General features: G+C 45.2%; 1 long non-coding RNA gene across 4 annotated transcripts in view; it reads left to right on the forward strand.

Annotated features, from left to right (window-relative positions):
• LOC148005069 (uncharacterized) overlaps window positions 1–21,187 on the forward strand; it is a 57,122-nt gene that overhangs the window by 3,772 nt on the left and 32,163 nt on the right. The window contains exon 1 of one of the 4 annotated variants that reach the window (XR_015622766.1): window positions 6,491–6,627. The exons of 1 other annotated variant lie outside the window; for it this stretch is intronic. This is a non-coding gene — a long non-coding RNA (uncharacterized LOC148005069). Of the gene's footprint in view, window positions 1–6,490; window positions 6,628–21,187 lie in introns of those variants that run through there. 2 more of the 4 variants (XR_015622769.1, XR_015622768.1) reach the window with 2 other exon arrangements.

Genomic DNA, 21,187 nt, shown 5'->3' on the forward strand with positions numbered 1-21,187 from the left:
TTCATCATTCCTTTTAGATGTTATAAATCTACATGCATATGTCTATATAACTGGGAACCCCACCAGATGATGCCATATTTGTTCAACATGTGTCACAGAAGACTGGGTGACCCTGGGACCTAAGTCCTATGTTTACGTAGTTATATGAGGTTAGATGTGGAAGTTTTCATTTGCGGCATCATTTGGCATTTAAAAAGTTTCAGATCCTGGAGAATTCTGGATTTCAGATTTCCAGTCTAAGGGTACTCAACCTGTACTTGTTTAATCACTAAAGCCCAGGAATAAAGTAGCAAGACCCTAGAGTTATTATTTCCATCCTAGGAGAAGAAAATGCTGCCTTGCCAGAGACATTAAGGGTTTGTCCCATAGATAAATCTAAGGGCCATTTGAAGGATCATATGAAAACCCAATGCAGTAGAAGTTTACTAAAATATCTATATAAGCAGAAGAAATACAGAGTCAGCAAATAATTGGAAAAGATAAAGTCCCAACTAGACATCTCTCATCACCAAATGAATCCCCAGTTTTAAGAATGGGTTACATTTAATTGAGTTCTTAGGCAAAGAAGTCCCTTGGAAACCCCTGAGCAAACCAGTCTTTTGCTACAGCTATTGGTTGCTCTCCACAGGCTGACAGGAAGGCCCTGATGCGGAAGACAACACCTGCACAAGGCACTGAACTTGGAGAAGTTGAGCTGGTAACGTGGTACTTTCCTGTACTAGAAGGAAAGTACTCTGCATGCCACCAAAGAAAGGTAAAGCCAACCCAGTACAAACCCTTTGGCCAACAATGACGCAACAATGTTGCAAGGCACGCTAGTGCTATTGTGGCACAGATTATGGGAGCAACCACCACTATCTGATTGGATTTAAGGCTCACTTCATGAGATGGAACCCATCCCTGACACTGGTAGTGGCCAAGAACCAGAGACTAGGTAGACTAGGGACCTAGAGGAATACCAAATACTCCTGTTCTACTAAAGGCGGGTAGCAATAAAGTGACTCCTAGTGACATTAAGTTATACTCATAGATCAGTGATTTACTCAGCCATTGTCAGAGAAGCTTCTTCCTGAAGAAGATGAGAACAGAGACTCAGAGTTGGACAGTGTGCAAAGTGAGAGAAGGCAGAAAGATGGTGAGAGCCAGAGGGAATAAAGAACGCCAAGGAAACAGGACGGTTTAAACAAAGCACATGTGAACTTGTAAGACCATGGCAGCATGCAGAAGGTCACAGGTCTGAGCTGTGGGTGAGGTCTCAGTGCCCAGAGAAGTGGACACAGCCCCATCCCCAAGCCAGAAGCTGTTTCTAGTTGATAATTGCTCACAAAGGAAAGATTCCTTTTCTCCAAGGGGGTCTCACTGGGTATACAAACCACTCCGAATGGTGGGTACCACGTCCATCAGTAGAAGGCTGACAGAAAATGAAGTTGACGTGAGTTTTGGAGATTCTTTATTTTATAAAACCTTGTCAGGGTCTTTTTCTTACAGATTGTTTACATGTATATTATGGTTCCTAGTTTTGTGTTTTTATGGGATTCCTGTGTCTATGAACCTGTGAGTCTCTGTCTATATATGTGCTTCCTGTATTTTTTCCTTTGGCTCTTTTTCTTCTGTTTGTTTTGTCCTATTATGGTATGTTTTAAATTTTATTGTATTATTAGTCTTTCGATATTTGTGTGTGTGTGTGTGTGTGAGAGAGAGAGAGAGAGACAGAGAGAGAGAGAGACAAAGACAGAGACACAGAGAGAAAGACAGACAGACACACAGACAGAGAGACAGAGAGACAGAGACACAGAGAGAAAGACACAGAGAGAGAGAGAGACAAAGACAGAGACACAGAGAGAAAGACAGACAGACACACACACACAGAGACAGGGAGACAGAGAGAGACAGAGAGACAGAGACAGAGACACAGAGAGAAAGAAAGACAGACAGACAGACAGACACACACACACACACACACACAGAGAGAGAGAGAGAGAGAGAGAGAGAGAGAGAGAGAGAGAGAGAGACTATTTGGGAGGCAGGAGAGTTTGGGAGGAGTTGTTGTGGGAGGGAAAGCCATAATCAGATTATATTGTGTGCAAAACAATCTATTTTCAATAAAAAGTAAAGTAAAAAAAATTGCTTGCCTTGGTTCTGTGCATGCGAGGCTAAGGCTGGCAGGGTTCTCAAGCCAACAACATTCTCCACTACCTCCCGTGTGAGCATGTGTGCTTGTTTTAGGAGGTGCACAGCAGATCAGGGACTCTCTAGGTATAGTCAGTGGGGAGTGACAGCTGCGGGGACGGGGAACCAGGTTGAGGACTAGAATCTGCTGGGAGATAAAAGGGCTGCGTAGGGAGTGGGCTTTGCCTGGGCAAGGGGACCCAACAGGAGCAGGTCAGGTAGCCTCCAGCCCCATCTGGCTTCAGCTCCTTCCTTTCTTCCTTGCCTCTCAGTGGTAGTGGATGAAGACCAGTGAAAGTCACACAGAAAGGATTCACTTTTCTCAGTAGCTCTTCATCAAGGGGGTTTCTGCGTGCACCCTAGTGTGATCTTATTTTTCTGGACCATTCTTGGAGAAGACTGTAAGCTTGGCAGGTTGGGGGAGGGCTGGCAGGGCTGAGCAGGGGAGGCCTTGGGAGCTGATGGAATGATCACATTTACTGAATGTCTTACATGCTTAGGATCATCCTTTATCCCCAATGTTTCTGTTCAGAAAATTCAGGGCTGAGACGTATAATAATAACACAGTCAGTGTAGGTATAGATCTCTGGTCCACTAGTTCTTGTTCTTAGGTCTGGGGCAAACCGATTAACCTGTCTAGGTTCTGTTGAAAATGGAATAAGTGGCCATTACGACCTGGTAGCCTTCTTGGGGCACTTGGAAAGAGAATTTCTCTAGACTGGTCGCCACTTGAGGACACACATCGCTCTGCCACAGATCTGCTTGCAAGCACTGCTCAGTACATGTCCTGGTGACACATGATTTTGGGGAGGCAGCAGGTGGGATCTGAGTCTGACCTGAGTTCAAATCTTTGCTTCACTGGGAGTTATTTGATTTCTCTGTAAAGAGAAATGTGTGTATGATTGGCAGGTCATGAAGAAAAGGAGGGATTCCCTGGGTAGTTAACCATCGGGAAGTCACATCTATGGTACTGGGACAGGCTGGAGGGCTAACACCTGTGCTCAGGCTTGGCCCAGCCTCTGGGCTTGGGAAAATCTTTCTGAACTCTTTTTTCCTCTGTCACACAGAGGTTTCGATGTTCTGCGACCTCTGGACTTGCATACGTCAGGCGAGGCGCTATATGGGGACACTAATCAGTGTAAAGGATGTTTGTACTCTGATCCTTGTTGCTACAAGCACCCTCTGCAGAACGTTGAAATTCTGTAAAGGGCTCTTGAGGCTCAAGTTGCTTGCCTAAAGGGAGTTACTTTACACAGAGGCCTGCTGCCCCCTCGTGGCAACATTGCCACATTGCAATGACAGTCTAAGGAAAGACTGAACATCTAGCGGTGGTCACAGCATACCTGGAGTGTGTGGATTAGGAGTGGCCGTCCCTGGTCTCTAGGCTCTGGGCAGTCATTCTCACACTGTGCTCCCTGGCCAGCTTACCTGTGCACGTGCTATAAATAATGAAGTCTAAGGGCTGGAGAGACAACTCAATGGCTAAGAGCTCTTGCTGTTGTACAAGAGATTCTGTTCTCTTTTCCAGCACATGCATCTCTCACAGCTGCCTGTAACTCAAGCCCCAGGGAGGGTCTGATGTCCTCTTCTGGCCTCCCAGGGCACCCGTGCACATAATGCACATGTGTGCCACACATCATAATAAAGCTTCCCAAAAGAAATGTGAATTCTGAACCCTCAGAATCAGAAACTTCTAGACTGTGTGTCCTCTGAAGTCTGTGATGTGCTAGTCTAGGGACATCAGGACCTCAGATTAGGAATGGGAAGGAAGCTGCCTCAGGTGTGTGGCTGCACACTGGCTGAGATGTTTAGCCTACAGAGGACTCAAAGGACAGCATGAGCTGACCCTGCTGCTGCATGATGGGTCATGCAAGCTGAGGCTAACCAAGGAGAGAGAGAGGAGGGTGACCGCGTAACCGCAGTCCCTTCTGAGAATTACCATTGTTACCACATTTCCCTCATCTGTCCTCTGTATTTCTTTTATCCCAAGCCATTTGGGAAAGAAAAATTGGCAGAAATCTTAACACTTTGACTCTTAAATATTTAGCAGATGGTTTGTATAAACAATTAACCAGCCGCAGTATTACCACCACAACAAGGATTTCAACAGCTTAACAACATCTGATCCACATTTTAATATCGTGTTACCCCACTTATCCCGTTCTTAAATATTTGTATGTGTTTTATGTCCGAGCTTTAATCAAAGTTTACGCGTTGAATTTAGTCTTCTCAGTGTCTTTTGTGTAAACGGCATCACCAACTTTGATTTTTTTTAAAGAAAGAGTGAAATTGCCTTTCCCGAAGAGTTCAGGCCGGCTGTATTCTAGAATGTCCCACGGCTGGGGGTGCTGGGCTGTTTTCTCATGGCTAGGTTCACGTTAGACATCATTGGTGAGAATACTTCATTAGAAGCTGGCTGGATTGGCTCTTGCCTGTGATGCTGGTACCCAGGATGTTGGGACAGGAGGATTATAAGTTCAAGGCCTGCACAGGTTACCCAAAGTGCCTGGTGTGGCCAGTGTGAGACCTCGTCTCAACCCCCAACTGCTACCTCCCCCAAATGAAAGTTTCAGTGATCATATTGGGTACTTTGTGTTGTAACAGGAGGCTGTTGATGTAAGGTTGGGTTATCAAGTCTTTTATTCTGCTAATGCATTTGAGTCACCGTTCTTGGGTCATATACAGTGCAGTTCCATGGAGTGTGCTTAGCACATGACTGCTATTCCAAAGGTTTACCAGGATTGTACTGTTTGGCTCAGTTGAAGCCCATGCCTTCTTAGGCCTCTAGTGTCTCGTTCATGGATCTGTTTTGCCCTGTCACACATTAGAAAAGCTTCTGTCCTAAGAGTCAGAGCTGCCAAGCCTCTCTTGGGTGTCACCCCCAGCCTTCTGCAGCTCAGCCCCCTCCACCTCCAGTGAGGCCTCAGGGGCTAGCTCACTTCATCTGCCCAACCCTGGGACACAGACAGTGTGGTGGTTTGAATAGAATGGCCCCCTTAGGCTCATAGATGTGAAGGCTTGGTCACCAGGGGTGGCACTAATAGGAGGTGTGGCCTGGTTGGAATAGGAGCGGCTTTGTTGGAGGAAGTCTGTCACTGGTGGGCTTTGAGGTTTCAAATGCTCAAGCCAGGGGTTCTCTGCCTGCTGCCTTCAGATCTGGCTATAGAACGTTCAGGTCCTTCCTCATTATCCTGTCTGCCTGCATGCTGGCATTTCGGATAACGGACTGAACCTCTGAAATGTAAGCCAGCCCCAATAATAGTTGCCATGGTCATGGTGTCTCCTCGCAGCAATAGAAGACTGACTTTGTCATTACTCTGCCTACAGATCTATGTCACAGTTCTGCTCAGTATTAAATGTAGTGTTGACAGTTATTGTCTCCAAAGTTCAGTTTCTATGTCTATTAAAATCATATATTAAAGAGAAAGATGGCCCCCTCCAGTAGATGGTGTGGGGAAGCTGGGTTTCCACACATAAGAGAATGAAATAAGAGTCGCTCTCCTCCTGCACAAAAATCTACTCAAAATGAATCAAAGACTGTAACATAAGTCCTCAAACTCCAACACCGACGGAAAAAAACATAAGTAAATTAAAATGGCCTTGAAATTACATCTCACTCCATATTGGGTGACTATCATCAAGAAAACTGAGAAGAGTGGATGGTAGAGGGATCCAGGGCCAGAGAAACCCCTATTCCCGCCGATGGGAGATAAACTGTGGCAGCCATGGAAATCAGTGTGCAGATGCCTTAACAGAGGAGCTGCTCCACTGCTCAGGAGACACTGGGGAATCCATGTTTATTGAGGCATGATTTATAGTAGACAAGATGCAGAGCTCACACAGGTCCCATTATTAGGTGAACGTATAAAAATATACTGTATGCATCACGGTGGAATTCTAAGCAACTGTAAAAAATTGAAATTATGACATTCACGGAGAAATGTTTGAAATTAGGAATCACGTTAAACAAAATAAGCTGGACTCAGAAAAATAAATGGTACACGTTTTATATCATGTGTGGGATAGAGATTCGTGTGTGTGTGAGAGAGAGAGAGAGAGAGAGAGAGAGAGAGAGAGAGAGAGAGAGAGAGAGCAGGAAGGGAACCATGAGAGAAGAGGAGGAGGTCTGAAGAGAGAGTGGTAGGAAGCAGGAGAGAGCTATGGGACATGTATTATGGACAGTTGTGACCATCGGAGGGGACAGAGGGGACAGCCAGGATGCTAAGGGGAGGACAGAAACAGAGTATAAGCATCAATGTTCTACTCCCCAAAAATGTCACAATAGAGACCATCTCTTCACGTTCTACAACACAATAGAGTGGTGAGTAGGACCGTCTTCCTCGTAGTGGCTTCATTAAGACACCCTTGGGGGACCACATGGCTTTCAAGGGACAGATGGTAGGTGTTGTCATTGGCCTTGGTGACAGGTTTGCTCCATGAAGAAACCCTGAGAGCTGGGTAAGTCGGTGTTTGCTCTCCCGTCGCATGGGCTCTTTGTCAGAAGGCTCAAACGCTGTGTTCTCCATTTTCTCCCCATTGATTAGCATCCCAGCCAGAAACCTTCCCAGACAACTGTTTCTGGCTGGCCCTCCCACGTGTGTTTAGGGACACAGACGAGCTACAAATCTGTTACACACTGTGTGTAGATCTGTGCTTGGCATTGATAACGTAAGGACCAACTCCCTAAGTGTCCAGGTTTTTCTCTCCTCAGGGAGGGATCATCCTTAATGAAAAGTATGTTTGAGTAGAATTTAAAAATCAACAGTATTTTCTTTTATGATTTTATTTATTTGTGTGTGTGTGTGTGTCCACACAGCCACTGCTTGCATGGTGAGTACTTTGACTTTATTTACTAATTTCAGGCCCAAATTAGTAGCATTTCCAAACAGCACCATAACTGGAGAGTTAGAACAGGCTAGGCTAGAACTGAGTCTGTCACTGACGGGCGAAGGACTTCACCCTTCTGAGCTTGCTTTACATTTGAGACATGGCGACAGTAATCCATTGAACACTTCCTTCAGAGCCTCAGGCATAGCCAGTGTTCAATGACTTTTCCCAATGTGTCTGTTCTCTTAACATTCTTTTATTACTTGATAAAAGTTATTACAAAGCATCATGCTTTAATGTATTCAGGAGAAATAAGTTATTTAATCTACCTCGTTATCTTCTCCCACTCTGTGAAGGATACCTCAGAACAAATTGGCTCAGGGGAAGCAAGGGAGAATGCTCTAGAGGGGAATCCTGACGCTAGGAAGAGAGAGGAAGGGCCTGGGCGTGTGCTCTCAGGCAGCCACACAGATTCCACTACCTGGGCTAGGACATTTCCCAAAGGTCAGAAAGAAGATAATGAAGAAATGCCTCTTCCCGCAGGACAGGGGCCCTCCCTGTACACTCCTTGGACTGGTTAATATCGGCTCCTTTTTGGGATTTATGAATGTTACAAATGTTTGGGTTCTGCCTAAAATCTACCTAATCAGAAACTCGGGGGGGTGGAGTCCAGCCATTTGTGTTTAAACAAGCACCCCGTCCCCCCAACACTTCTGGGGTTCTGAGGCTTCTCCAGCTGGAGCACCGTTGCTCCTGGACAAAGGTACCCCTCACACAACAGCATGGGGAGGGCGGGACTGCCAATGACTTACAAGACCAGGGCCAGCTGGATTCCCTCCACAGAAGAAACCTGGCCTGGAGGCTTAGTGGCTTGGAACGCAAGTCAGCTGTGAACGTTTGACCACTCCTCCGAGACCGCTAATGCGGCTGGCCTAGGTTCAAAGGAAGCTGCTATTCAGAGTTCAGCTTGGAGCTTGGATGGAACAGGACCACCAAAGAAGCTGTAACAGTGTCTGCTTGTTCACCGAGGCTCTTCCTTTGTAGAATAATGTTTTCTTCTGACAGGAAAACAGAATGTCTACCTGGTGCCAAGGGGCAGATTTGATAGGCTTGTTGTATGCTTTGGCCCCAAACGTTTCAAGAGCCCAAGGTGAATTTGTGTTGGTCAACATAACTAAACCATAAGAGTATTTCAATTTACAGACATCTTTTTTCCTCAGTAAGTTAAGGCAGTTTAGATTTTCATTTTTCTATTCAGTTCTTAATAGATTAGAAAGTGAATGGGATTTAAGGAGCCAGCCAGGAATGAGGCCAGGCTGCACGTAGTAGGGATCTTAAAAAGACAGTGGTTCCTCCACACCAGGGTTTTATGGTCTCAAAGAAATCAGAAGGTGGGTCCTGCCATTGTCTGTGCCGTCAGGATCCAAGCTGCTTCTTCATCTCTGCCCGGATGCTCTAGTTTGAGACTGCCATTGTTACCAGGGGTAACCTCTTATTCTCAGGAAGCAGGATGAGGGAGGAGAAAAGGAAGGGAGGAAGAGGCTGCCTTGATTGTGCCTCCCAGCAAGTCCTTCATAATGCTATCATTTACAGCCTACTGCCCACAGCATTCTCTCTAAGGAGTATGGGAAATGTAGTCTTAAGGTAACGATCCTAACTGAAGTCATGGTTCTCTGGAACAGTTGTACTGAGATGACTTCTCAGGCAAGATCCTGTTTGGTTCTTCTTTTCAGCGGGAAGAGACAGGCTCTCCAGCGGGAATGTGCTCCAGAAGCCACTACACCCAGCTCGGAGGGAAGAGTGCAGGGTCCTGGGTCCTTCTGTGTGGGGAAGAAGCTGAGGAATGGAATGGACAGTCTGGGCAAACAGGGCCTGTGGTCTGGAGATGATCTACATGAGTGCCAAGATGTCTTCTTTTGCTGTCTTGTCTGGGCATTTGTCAGCCCCCCTCCCAGCTCTAAACCCTTGATGTTAATGGGTGCTTAATTTTGTCTGAACCAATGCAGTTAGGACAGGGAGAGCTGAAATGTCCTGTGTGTTTTCCAACCAAATACTGGCAGGATCCTCAGGAAGCCAGCCAGAAGCACAGCGGAGTCTTCTGTTTCCTCCCCACAGCTGACAACTTCTGGAGCCTTCTTCCTGTAGCAGGCCTAATGGATGAGTGCTCTTTGTGAGGCCTGGGAGAGCAGGGATCAGCTGAGCTGGAGGACTTAATCGTGGGGATAAAAATGTGAGGCTGGGAACTCTGGGAAGTATCTTGTAAATTTGATAAGGTCTGGCTGGCAGTTCTTGCTTTGGGGCTTAGGTGATAGGGGTCTGACTAACCTGCACCCCTCATGTGCTATTTGGCCAGGTTGTCGTCCCTTTACTCTCTGTCTCAGCGTCCTCGCTGTTCATGGAGAGGTTAAGTGAAAGCTGTGTGCAGCGTGGGTTGTGATGAAGTTGTAACACAAGGCACCTACTCTGCGAATCTCCTTTCCTTTCCTCAGCATTGCAGCAGAGACCTTTGTCATGCGTTATATGTCTTTGTAACAGCAATGTTACTTAATTGCTTTCCCATTTAAAATTGTGTTACATTTTAATTAATGTGCATGTGCCTTTGCGCGTGCGTGTGTGTGTGTGTGTGTGTGTGTGTGTGTGTGTGTGTGTGTGTGTGTGCAAGTGCTAAGGTGCACATGTGGGGTCAGAGGACAACTTTCAGGAGTCAGTTCTATCCTTCCACCATGCGGGCCTTGGGAATCAATCTCAGGTTGTTAGGGCTGGTGAGAATTTCTTTACCCAGTTAGCTGTCTTGCTGCTCCCTATTTAACTATTTCTTGAACCTCGAAGTTAGATACTTAATTGTGTAGATGTTTTTCTGGTACAAAAATTGGTCTTTGAAATTATTCATTCAATTATATTTGTAAATAATAAATGGTTGATTCAGAAGAATTTGGTGGTATGTTACCCACTCGTTTTATCAAAAGGCTTCAGTCGATCAGTTCTACTACTGACGATGTCAGACTTTTACCCAGTTCTACTACTGACGATGTCAGACTTTCACCCACATGAGAGCAGGGCTGAGAAAGATGCCCTAAAAGGAGGAGGGATCTCCTTTGGCTCCTGGTTTCAGAGCTGAAATCTCATGGCTGCTGTGGGCAGAACACCATGGCAGGCGGTAAGGAGCGTATTGAAGATGCTTGCTTGTCCTGGCCAGAAAGTGGAAAGAAAAGAGAGGAAGTAGCCAGACACCCGATACATCCTCCAAGAGGATGTGCCCAATAACCTCCTCCCCTCCAGTTAGGCCCCACCTCCTAAAGTTTCTAACCCTTCCCAGTAGCATCACCAGCCAGAAACAAGCCTTACATGCACAAGCATTTGGGGGACAGTTTAGAGCAGCGGTTCTCAACCTTCCTAACACCGAGACCCTTGAATACAGCTCCTCAGGTTGTGGTGACCCACCAACCATAAAACCATTCTCATTGCTACCTCACAACTGTAATTTTGCTACTGCTATGAATAGTAATGACAATGTCTGATATGCAGGATGTCTGAAATGTGACCCCCAAATGGGTTGAAACCCACATGTTGGGAACCGCAGGTCTAGATCCAAACTCTAAGGCAGAGCTCATTTTGCTATTGTTACCTATACATATCCGTATCGTAGTCCTCATGCACATCGTCATGAAGAATGCATAGTTCATAGCATGACAACGTTAGAGGTGACCTGGAGTCCCAGCTCTGAGCTCTCTATTCTCTATTCTATGTATGTCACTCATGTTTGCAGTCTTTCCCCCCCCCTTTTTTTTCCAAAAATTTCCCTACTTTTTCATGTCTCATCTACCTAGTGTGGCTCCTGCCTAGTATTATGTTGGATCTTAGAGTGAGAAACCTCTCCAGTGTGGATTCTGCTTCCTGGCTGCGAAGCTATACTGGGTTTCACGTGAGCATGGGGTTGTAGCCAACTGTGAAGGTGCTTTTTGGCTAAAAGCTGAGCCGTCTGGAGACATGTCTAGACATGAGATCACATAGATCCTAGATCACCCAGTTCCTTTTCTAAAGACTCTTTACTGGCTCTGGAGAAAAGGGAGATATGGGACTCCTTCCTTTTGGACCCAGGTAGAAGGAATTTGGAGTTAAAGTCAAGAAATCATGCATCATCTTCCAATGGGACTGTATCTCCGACCAGCTGTCTTCTGCTCTGTCTCTCCTCATTCGCTTTCTGCTGCTATAACAGGGCATTGTAGACTTGGTGATTTAGAAGCAATAGCTTATTGACTCATGGCTGGTGAGCCCAAGAGCACAGCCCCAGTGTCTGCATCATAACATAGCAGAAGGATAAGTGCGCACGTGCAAGACGGGAGAAAGGAAATCTGCAGAACTCACCCTGCCTCCCTTTAACTCAAGAACCCACTCCAGAGGCAGCTCACCCACTCTTGAGATAATGGCACCGCTCCATCCATGGTATTACTTCATCCATGAGGGAAGGGCTCTCACGACTCAACCACCTTTTAAAGGGCCCACCTCTTAATGCAGCCGTAGTGGCAATTAAGTCTCAAGATGAGTTTTAGAGCAGGCACTCAAACCATATCCTTCTCCTTCAGCTGCTCCTTCCTCTGCCTGATGTGACCCAGTCCTTACACCCATCCATGAATAGCTCATACCACTTCTGGGGACAGCTCAGGATCAGAGGATGTGTGTGCTTCTAATAGTTTTTACCATTTCCAATCCCAAAGTCTGTGCCCTCATCCAGGAAACTTTAGCTCCAGGAGGTTCCTGTGACTATTGATCATAAGAGGACTTCGTGGGGTCTGCTCCAGGGCTGGATCTGGAAAGTGCTGGTCCATGAGGGTCTCCAGGATATCGGGAAAGAGTTAAACTAATGTCTCCTCACTAGAAAGGGCAGATGCTTTAGAGAGCAGTTGAAGCTTCAAAGCTCCAGGGATTCCCCTAGCAGCGAACAATGCCTCATGGTGTAGGGGGACCTTATGGACCATGATGAGACAGGCTGGTTTTTGATGGTTCTGAACTGAGAGCACACTCCCACCCTTTTGTAGGCTGTCTTCCTCAGGGAAAGATCCCTCCTGTCTTGGACCGAGGCCTTAATGTACACTGTATCCCTGAACACAGGGAAGGCCCTGACTTTCTACTCAGCATGGTACATGTTTGTGTCAGAGAGCAGAGGGTTGAAGAGGAAAACGTTGCCGCTCCCTAACTCTAGGAACTGCTGCATTTCTACAAAGGTGTGAGCCATTTTTCTCTCCTCAGTTAAATGTCCTAGATCTTCAATCCTCCAGTTCGATTACCACTCACAGGTGAAGAAAAGGACGCTCTGAGATGATAACAAGTTCACGGCTACAGTTCAGCATGAAACTCCCAAGGAACAGTGGAGTCTAGCTCCATCTTCTGCCTGAGCCTTTTCCCAAGGAAATGGCAGCAGTCGGCCAGTGTTTCCTGGGCGAATGGTGTATAAGCTCATCTGACAACAGGCCAGTGTGTCACTTTAAGTTCTTAGGGAATAATCTGTGAAAGACTAGGATGGAGGTGGCTATGGGACAGTGGTACTGAACACTTCTAGGTCTGAAGAAGAAGGTCTGAGAGAGTATCCCTAACATTCCTAGGTAGCAAGGTGCTCAGCCATTCTTTCCAGCTCTTGACTGGTATCTTCTTCACACTTCATCAGGTAATTGAGAACCTATTAACTGTTATCCAGAAGGATTCATTTCCTGGAGATTTGGGTCTTTGAGGGGAGGGTGTGTAGGCTGAGCCATCAAAACTTTGAGCATGTGGAAGGACTCCACAGAACTTGTCTGTGAAAGTACATGGACAGCAGGGGGAGTGCTCGGTGTGTAAAGGTGTTTGCCATGCAAGAAGAGCGACCTGAGTTCAATCCCTAGAACTCCCAGAGAAGTGGGAAGAAAGAACTGACTGTACGAAGTTGCCTTCTGCCCTGCGTGTATGCGGCGGCACCATGTCACCCCCTCATGCACACACAAATAGTACGAAGTTAAAATAAAATTAGACATATGACAATGAGGGGACGGTAAAATGAACTCGGGTATGAAAGACCTTTAGGTGCAGTAGGTAAGATAGATACATAAAGACATCCCACATGCCCTTTGAGATATGCTGTTAAGTGGATGAAATCAACAGAATAGAATAAAAAAATGACAGTACTCTTAATGTAGAAACCCCATAGCACACCTTTCTTTGAGGGTCATATCAAAAAACTATACTCACGAGATCAGAAAGTTGCCAGACTTGGTTGTGGAGTGTGCAGCTGCCAACTGGGCCCTTCTACTTTGTCATTTGTATAACAATAGCAGCAGCAGCAGCAGCAGCAGCAGCAGCAGCAGCAGCAGCAGCAGCAGCAGCAGCAGCAACAAGGACTCGACTTAGCTTGACAGTCTTGGCTATGAGCCTTTCTGCTCGCCTGTGGTCTTGCCGTCCACAGTCACTGGATTGTTTGCGGTTCCCAGCCACATACCGATGCAGAGCCAGGAGTTGATGTAAACTGTATTGGAAGGTGCAGGATCCTAGCTCACTGTGGCTACTTCAGGACTTCAGCAAGCCAGAAGCCTCTTGTGGTTGCTGCGTTACAAGAGAAACAGGAATTTGCTCTGCTGGGGACAGGTGTAGGCATGCCAAGTCACAGCTGGCTCTCACGTGCTTGCCCTGGCTCTTGAAGCAAGGGAGATAAACATGGAGGGTGGATGAGAGGACACACATGGCTCTTAAGCATTGCTTGTGCACTGCTGTGCACACACCACAGTCCCATGAAGAAAGTTTTACTGTGATGATCTCAGTTTTACAGCCCAAGAGCAAGTGGTCAGTGGAAGTGAGGATGTGAGCCCTACCGTCCAGTTTCAGTTGTGAAAATATGTCATTGTTGAAGCCCCGATGAAGATTCACACACACACACACACACACACACACACGCACACACACACATGCACGCACACATGGACACACGCACATGGACACGCACATGCATGCACATGCACACACTTGTGCATGTACGCACACAAACAGCACACACACATGTTTGTATGTGAGAGAAATGAAATTTACATTTCTAAGAAGGAATATTTAAATGCCTGGAGTTAGTTGTAAACACTGTCACGTACTTACATGCTTGTGGAGGTACAAGAATGACAGTGACTCATATCTGAAAATTTGCTTTGTGCAAAACATTCTTCTAAGTGCGTTGCTAGTATCAGGGCGTGAAGCTCTGAGCATGAGTCACTACCCTCATTGCACAGTTCAAGTAAGTGCCATGAGCTTAAATAAGTTGTGCGAAGATTTTTCTGATAAGTACTCTCGGCCCAACGTGGAAAAAGTAAGAGCACGAAACGGTGCAGTGTGGGTAGTGACAGGGTCGCACAGAGAGGGGGAAGGCATGGCTTTGTGTGGGATCTTGGAAGTGAAGGTGCATATACAAGGGGCAGGGCTGGGCGGGTGATTATACAGTCCCCAGATCTGAGTCAGAGTAGAGCCCCAAGCTGACTGCAGCACAAGCTCGTCCACTGACTCTGGAGCCACCGGACATGGGCGGAAGCCCAGCCAGCGATGCTCAGCAATCTGGGCTCCAGCCCCACAAGGCTTGCTGCTTCTTGTGTGATTGGCTGCTCCTTCTTCTGGCATCACGTGATTGGTTGCTCTCTTCTTCCTGCATCACATGATTGGCTGCTCACTTCTTGCATCATGTGGTGGGCTGCTCTCCAGATTTGCTGAGATCATGAAAAACCCAGAGTATGTTGAGGTTTTTGTATTTCATGTGTAGTCATGTGTTTCAGAGATAACCAATGAACAAGAAGAGTTCGGCAAGACTTGGTCACCTGTCTATTACCCCACACTCTCTAGGTATTCATTCTGTTCCTAAGTAGCAGCTTATTCATGGCAAGTCACATAAATGACCCAACTTAAGGGGCTGTCACAATTCTTGGATGCCTCTGCTCCCTACCACGAATCTGCCTGTCTCATCATCTGTCCCCATACTTGCTGTTTGGCTTCTAAGAGTAGAGTTTAGTTAGAGACTAGGCTCCTGTATGGCTGTCTCTTGAGTCCTGGGAGCCCAAGGTAAATGGCATCCTTTATATCTATGAGATTTATGATATACCAGTACTCATGAAAACTTGTGAAAGTGTGGATAAAGGACTTGTTTGTGAACTGGTTCTCGGTTTCTTCTTGAAGTTAATGACTCAGGAATGGGAGTGTAAGACAGTAACACTCTTCTTCATTTGTCAGCCAATTTATAGGACTACTACTGTATTCTGGTCACTCAGGGGAGGTCATAATTCATTCTGAAAATGTATGCATATTATTTCTCAATCACAATAAAGCAAAGCAGAATTAATGGCAGGAAAACTCTCTCTCTCTCTCTCTCTCTCTCTCTCTCTCTCTCTCTCTCTGAGTTGTACTTTGAAATCTGATCCTCTAGCATGCAACCTTAGAGTAGTTGCTTATTTCATAATTTTCTTACCTATATAGTGGGTATAACTGCAATGCTACCTAAGAAGTAAAAAAGCAGTGAATTATTACTAAATGCAATAATCAAGAGAACGCTCAAAAGAGTCATGAGGTCTGGTGTAGTGGTGTATGCCTTTAATCCCAGCATTATGTAGGCAGAGATGGGAGGATCTCTGTGGGTTCGAGGCCAGCCTAGTCTCTATAGTGGGTTCAAGAACAGCCAGGACTAACTAGAGAGACCCCATCTAACACACACACACACACACACACACACACACACACACACACACACACCACCAAACCAAACCAAAAACCAGAAATAGTATGATGTAACAGGTAAAAAAGCATACAGTGTACAGTTCTATTTATGTAAAGTTCTAGAAAATGCAAACCGTCAGAAAGATCAGGGGTTGTCTGAGGAGAAGCACTTGGAAAGTGTGGAGAGAGCTACAGAGGATGCAAAAGCAAGATTGGAGGATTTGAGGACAGATATGTCCACTCTCTTGCTTTGAGGTGACTGGTGTGTCACTATCTTATTTGGTTGTGGTTGATGTCCTCACAGGTCTACAGGTATTTCAAAACTTACTAAATTGGATACTTACATTGAATATGCTCATGTTACTTCATGTTCACTTCCGAGAACCTGTTAAAGCAGGGATAATAAAGTGTAAACATCACTATTTTAATGATGAAAACACAAAGGGTTAGGGGGATAGCAAATAACCAACAACAGATAATCAAATTCCTCCATTCTCCTTCACCTTTGAATACAAACCACATGAGGAACTTAGCTTTTTAGTGTGTATTATATGGGGCATCTTGTAGCCAAGTGTCATCATCTTAAGTAATATGCAGTTTACAAATTTTCCTTCTTTAGGGATCACAAGGACCATACTGTAAGGATTAAATACATGTCATGTGAGAGCTTTGGATAGTGCGCGGCATGGGGAAGCTCTCGACAATTGTTTTGACTATTATTATCCTTGCTCTGGTTTGGTGTGGTATGCACCTCTTGGCTGATCATTATACGTTGGTTGTTATAATATGTTGCTACTATTATGGATATACAGGAACCACTTACTGAAGGGTCAAGGAAGTTGACATCAGAAAGAGTTTGTTTTTTTCCTGAGAGTCCTTGATGACCTTGTATTTTTACATTTGTTTGGTGCTAAATTGCGACAGAAACCATGTGGAAGAAATTTGGTTAATGTCTTGGTGAGTAATGTGATAACTCTCCATTATTAGTAGTACAGATAATTTTGAAGGTATCAGTGCATTTTCAGGGATCAGTGAGCTGAGATGGGGGAAAGTGATTTCCAGCACTTAACAAAGTAGTGCTGACATATGACAGATGTTATCGCAACATTAAACATAAACATCTTCTTAGAAGTTATTTAAAATGCTTATTAACATTCTGACTCAGAGGCTCTGAGATGAGCCCAGAGCCTGCTTCTAAATCAGCATACTCTATTGATTTCAACACAGGTGGTGTGGGGTTCACACTTTGAGAACACTGGACTAAGACATTTGGAACCTTGGACAGCACCTCTTGACCTTGTATCAATATTTTTTCAGGACCCAGGACAGCACCCAACCTCTCAAACTTCATTGCTTTGGAGAGACAATTCTCCAAAGAGCTTAGCCATTTCCCTAGAGAACACAAGAGCAGTTTTTTTTTGTTTTTTGTTTTTCTAAACATTCTACATTCAGAAACCCAAAATTATAATTTCTGATGGAAAATAAGGAGAGCGTACACAGGTTCACCCCACTCGAGGAAAGAGTCTAGGCTCCACCGGCTAACCCTGGAAACACTCAGGAGACACAGCTGTCTTCAGAGGAGCCGAGAGCCTCCTGACAATGTACAGACTGTCCTGAGGAGTTCTTTGATGGTTAGTGTCACCATGACTGGGCTTGGGATTACCTATGAGGCACACCCTTGTACTTGCCTATCAGATGTTTCCAAAGAAGACTGACTGAAGGACGGGGTCCACTCTGAATGTGGATGGCATTACCTCATGATTGGGGCTGAATAAAAATGGGGAAAGGGTTCCGGAGAGATGGCTCAGTGGTTAAGGGCACTGGCTATTCTAGATGATTCGGGTTTAATTCCCAGCACCTAAATGGCAGCTCACAACTGTCTATAGCGGATCCAATACTGTCACATGCAGGAAAAAAATACCTGTTAACATAAATTAAAAGTAAATATATCATTACAATTATTTTAAAAGTGGTGGGGGAAAGCCAGCTGAGCCTCAGCATTCACTCTCTCTACTTCCTGACTGCAGCTGCCCTGTGGCCAGCCTTCTTCTGATTTACCTTTACAGAACTGCAAGCCACCTCCACAGCCATGCCCTCCCCATCTACCATGAGTGAAGACAAGTCCTTCCTTTTAAAAGTTGCCTCTTTTCAGGTTTTGATCACAACAGTGCAAAAAATAATTAACACATTTATGTGTCGTAGTGGATAAGGAAATGAAAATTTGCTTTATTTCACTTGAGGATCACCCAGATGAACTAATTTTGGTGCCTTCATGTATGGTTTCTGTACTTTGATAAGCACCTTAACATTAGTGCGAGTGACCAGGAGTTTCATTTAAATTTCCCCTGTTATTCAAGCATCTAATAACTATCTGTAACTCTTTATGACAGAATCAATAAAAAGAAGCAAACTCTGTGAAAAGCATTTTACTCTGAGACCTTAAGCTATAATTTGAAGGATTCTCAGATTGTTTGATGGAAACCCATAAATCTGAATTGAATTTATCTAATCTGGAAGGGAGCTACTGAAAGAACTGTGTGGTCATAAGCTATAGTTAATGAGGGAAACGAGACCGCCAAGATGAATAGAAAATCCTTTTTATGTATCTTCAAATTAATTACTTGCCTTGTTGCTGCAACACAATACCTGCCCGATTGCATCTTAAGTACGGAAAGTTTTTCTCTGGCTTATGATTCGAGGCCAGCTGGCCACATTGCATTAGTCTTCAGGAAGCAGAGAGTAATCAATGCTACAATTGATACACTAGCTTCCTCCTTTAAATGTAGCCCAGGACCCCAGGCTATAAAGAGGTACTGGCCACATTTAGGGAGAGTTTTCTCACATCAGTTAACTTTATCTTGATAATCCCTCTCAGACACACCCAGAGATTTGTTTCTATGGTGATCCCATCAAGTTGACAAATTAACTGTCACAGTTATTTAATTTTAAGATTGTACACAATACGTTTACTAAGAGACAAGCCGGTGGTCAGTGAGTACTGAATTGGGTAATATTTGCAGCAGATCAAAGTGTTTCAAACACAAGGTAAAGGTAATTAAAATTACCCTTAAAATTCATCCCCTAAAGCAACTCATTGATATTGAGCAAACACACTCACCATCTGTACCTGTTGTATAGAAAGCCATAGTTTGATATGAAAAAAAGATTCTCATCTCTCCCCTCTCTGTGCACGCATACAAAGCATTTGTCTATAGGTGCATGGAGGCCAGACAAGGACGTTGGGTCTCCAGGAATTGTAGATACAGACATGTGCAGGATACCTGCCTTGCTATGTGAGTGGTGGGCTCAAAACTCCACTCCTTATGATTGTATAGCAAGTGCTTTCAACCGCTGACTCAGCTCCTCAGCCCAACTTTGACAGCGTAATCTGCACAATATGTACACGAAGAGGACTCCCATGTCATAGTTGAAGACATACAGCTGTTCCTTAGGTGTTTGAATCACAAGGAATAATTATTTGAAACTCTCTAGTCATGCACACAAATCTTGTTAGCATTCACGTTAGCCAGTCCAAAACCATCTTGATTTTCAAGTTAGATAAAACACACCAATTCTTATGGCGTCATCAGTGTACATAAATTAATTCCCTTTTGCACTGTCCTCTCAGTGACGTGGCTGGTTTGGATGATCTGTAATGGCTGTGAAGACTCTTGCATTTGTTCTAAAAGACTTGAGATGATCGCAGCCGAGGAGAGGAAGCAGGCTGTGAATATTCTCACTAGCTCAACAGGGGACTGAGGCTATGGATGTTGGATGTAGTTAGTGTCCAGGACCTGGGCACACTTTCCTTTCTATGAGGAATGAGGTAGAAACAATTGTCTCAAATCTTTAAGAAACTCAGCAAACCTTTGGCCCCTCTGTGTTAATTCGAGGGCACTTATAAGCTAGGCTCTTGCTTTTGTGGGTGTCTAAGACACCAGACTCTAGGTTTGACCCCAACTTCCAATCTCACTGGATGTTCCCCTTCAGTCCCTTCACCTGCTCTCTTGTCTGTCTGGCTTCCAGGCCATTTCCTGGGTCTCAACTATACTGTTTTTCTGGTGGATTTCATTTAGTTCCCTTGTACTAAGCCCATCTAAATGCAGATGACTCCTCAATGCTAATCTTCACTCTTGACCTTCCCTTGAGCGGCAGGCTCATAAATCAAACCGTGTGTGCTGATGTCAAACTGCTCATTTGACTGGAAAGTTGCCTTAAATCTGCACAGACCCCAAACGGTACTTTCTCCTCTGCTTCTTTCTCCCTGACTCTTCTTTTCCAACTCTCTTCCCTAGAGCACGTCCTTTCCTGGTTTCTTAGGGTGAAACGTTGAAGTCATTCCATTCTTTTTCTAAAGCATCATAGCTAGTTCACCTATTTTGCATTCAGTGCACAGAGCTTTGTCCCTAAAGGCTCACCCCTTTCCCCTTCCAAAGCCATCACCAGGCTAGACAGAAACATTTCTTCTCTGGACTGCTTCAATGATATACACCAGAAGCCTTAACCTGCAGCAAGAGCTCATGCAAAGCTGCTTACATTTTAATGAGGGAAACCTCTCTTTGGAATAAGTAAAATTAAAAAGAAAAAGCTGTAATAAGAGAACTTGAAGGTTTTTTTGCTGAGGTATCAAGAAGCACGCTGGTTTTTGAGGAGTCATCTGCATTTAGATGGGCTTAGTATACACGCAGCTTCTGTGTCTTTCAAAAGGGCCCAAACAATCACAGGGCCCTTAAGCTACACGTGGGGTTCTTTTTTGTTTGATACGACTTGGAAATTCCCCACCTACCTGGCTTGTTCTGAGCTGAGCTATGCATCCCTGCGAGTTCTCATGAGCGGCAGTGTTGGTATGAGGGCAGGACACTTGGGTACACAGGAGAGCATCAGCAGTGCTTGTGCACATGGGCGCAGCTATGTGCAGAGGCAGGAGGAAAGCAGCCACCTGCAGGCTAAGGGCAGAGCTTACACTCAAGGTCCTACCCACATCATGATCCTGGACTGTTAGTCTTTAAAACTGGGGCTAATTTGAGAGTTTTGGAAAGCAAATCTTTTGGTAAAAATTCCCTCACACCCCAAAATATGCTAATCATCTGACTAAATCAAAGGCATCAGCACAGAGGAGGGAGCTAGTGCAATGGAGACAGAATCAGTCCTGGGCAGAAGAAATGTTTTACTGAGACTCTGCCTCACAATGCCTAGGTGTCCAGGACCCATCCCTTAGCCGTCAGAGTGTTTCTTGGCTGGGGTGACTGGAACCTTGGTCAATAGAATTAGGAGACACTGTTCAGCTCCCACATCTGTCTGCGACCATTTATTCATCAAAAGGCCTAGGAGAAAGGATTCATCAGCTGCCCACATTCGTGTTCATGGTTAGACATTTACGCACACCACAGTGCCGACTGTTTATGGCTATACCTGAGGGGCTGCTGCAGGAGTGAGCATGTGTGTCCGTCTGGATGAAGTCCTTTTTTAGAGAGGCGGCCGAGAG

This window comes from Rattus norvegicus, chromosome 6 (genome assembly GCF_021556685.1).
Source record: "Rattus norvegicus strain SHRSP/BbbUtx chromosome 6, alternate assembly SHRSP_T2T, whole genome shotgun sequence".
Classification (NCBI taxonomy): Eukaryota; Metazoa; Chordata; class Mammalia; order Rodentia; family Muridae; genus Rattus; species Rattus norvegicus.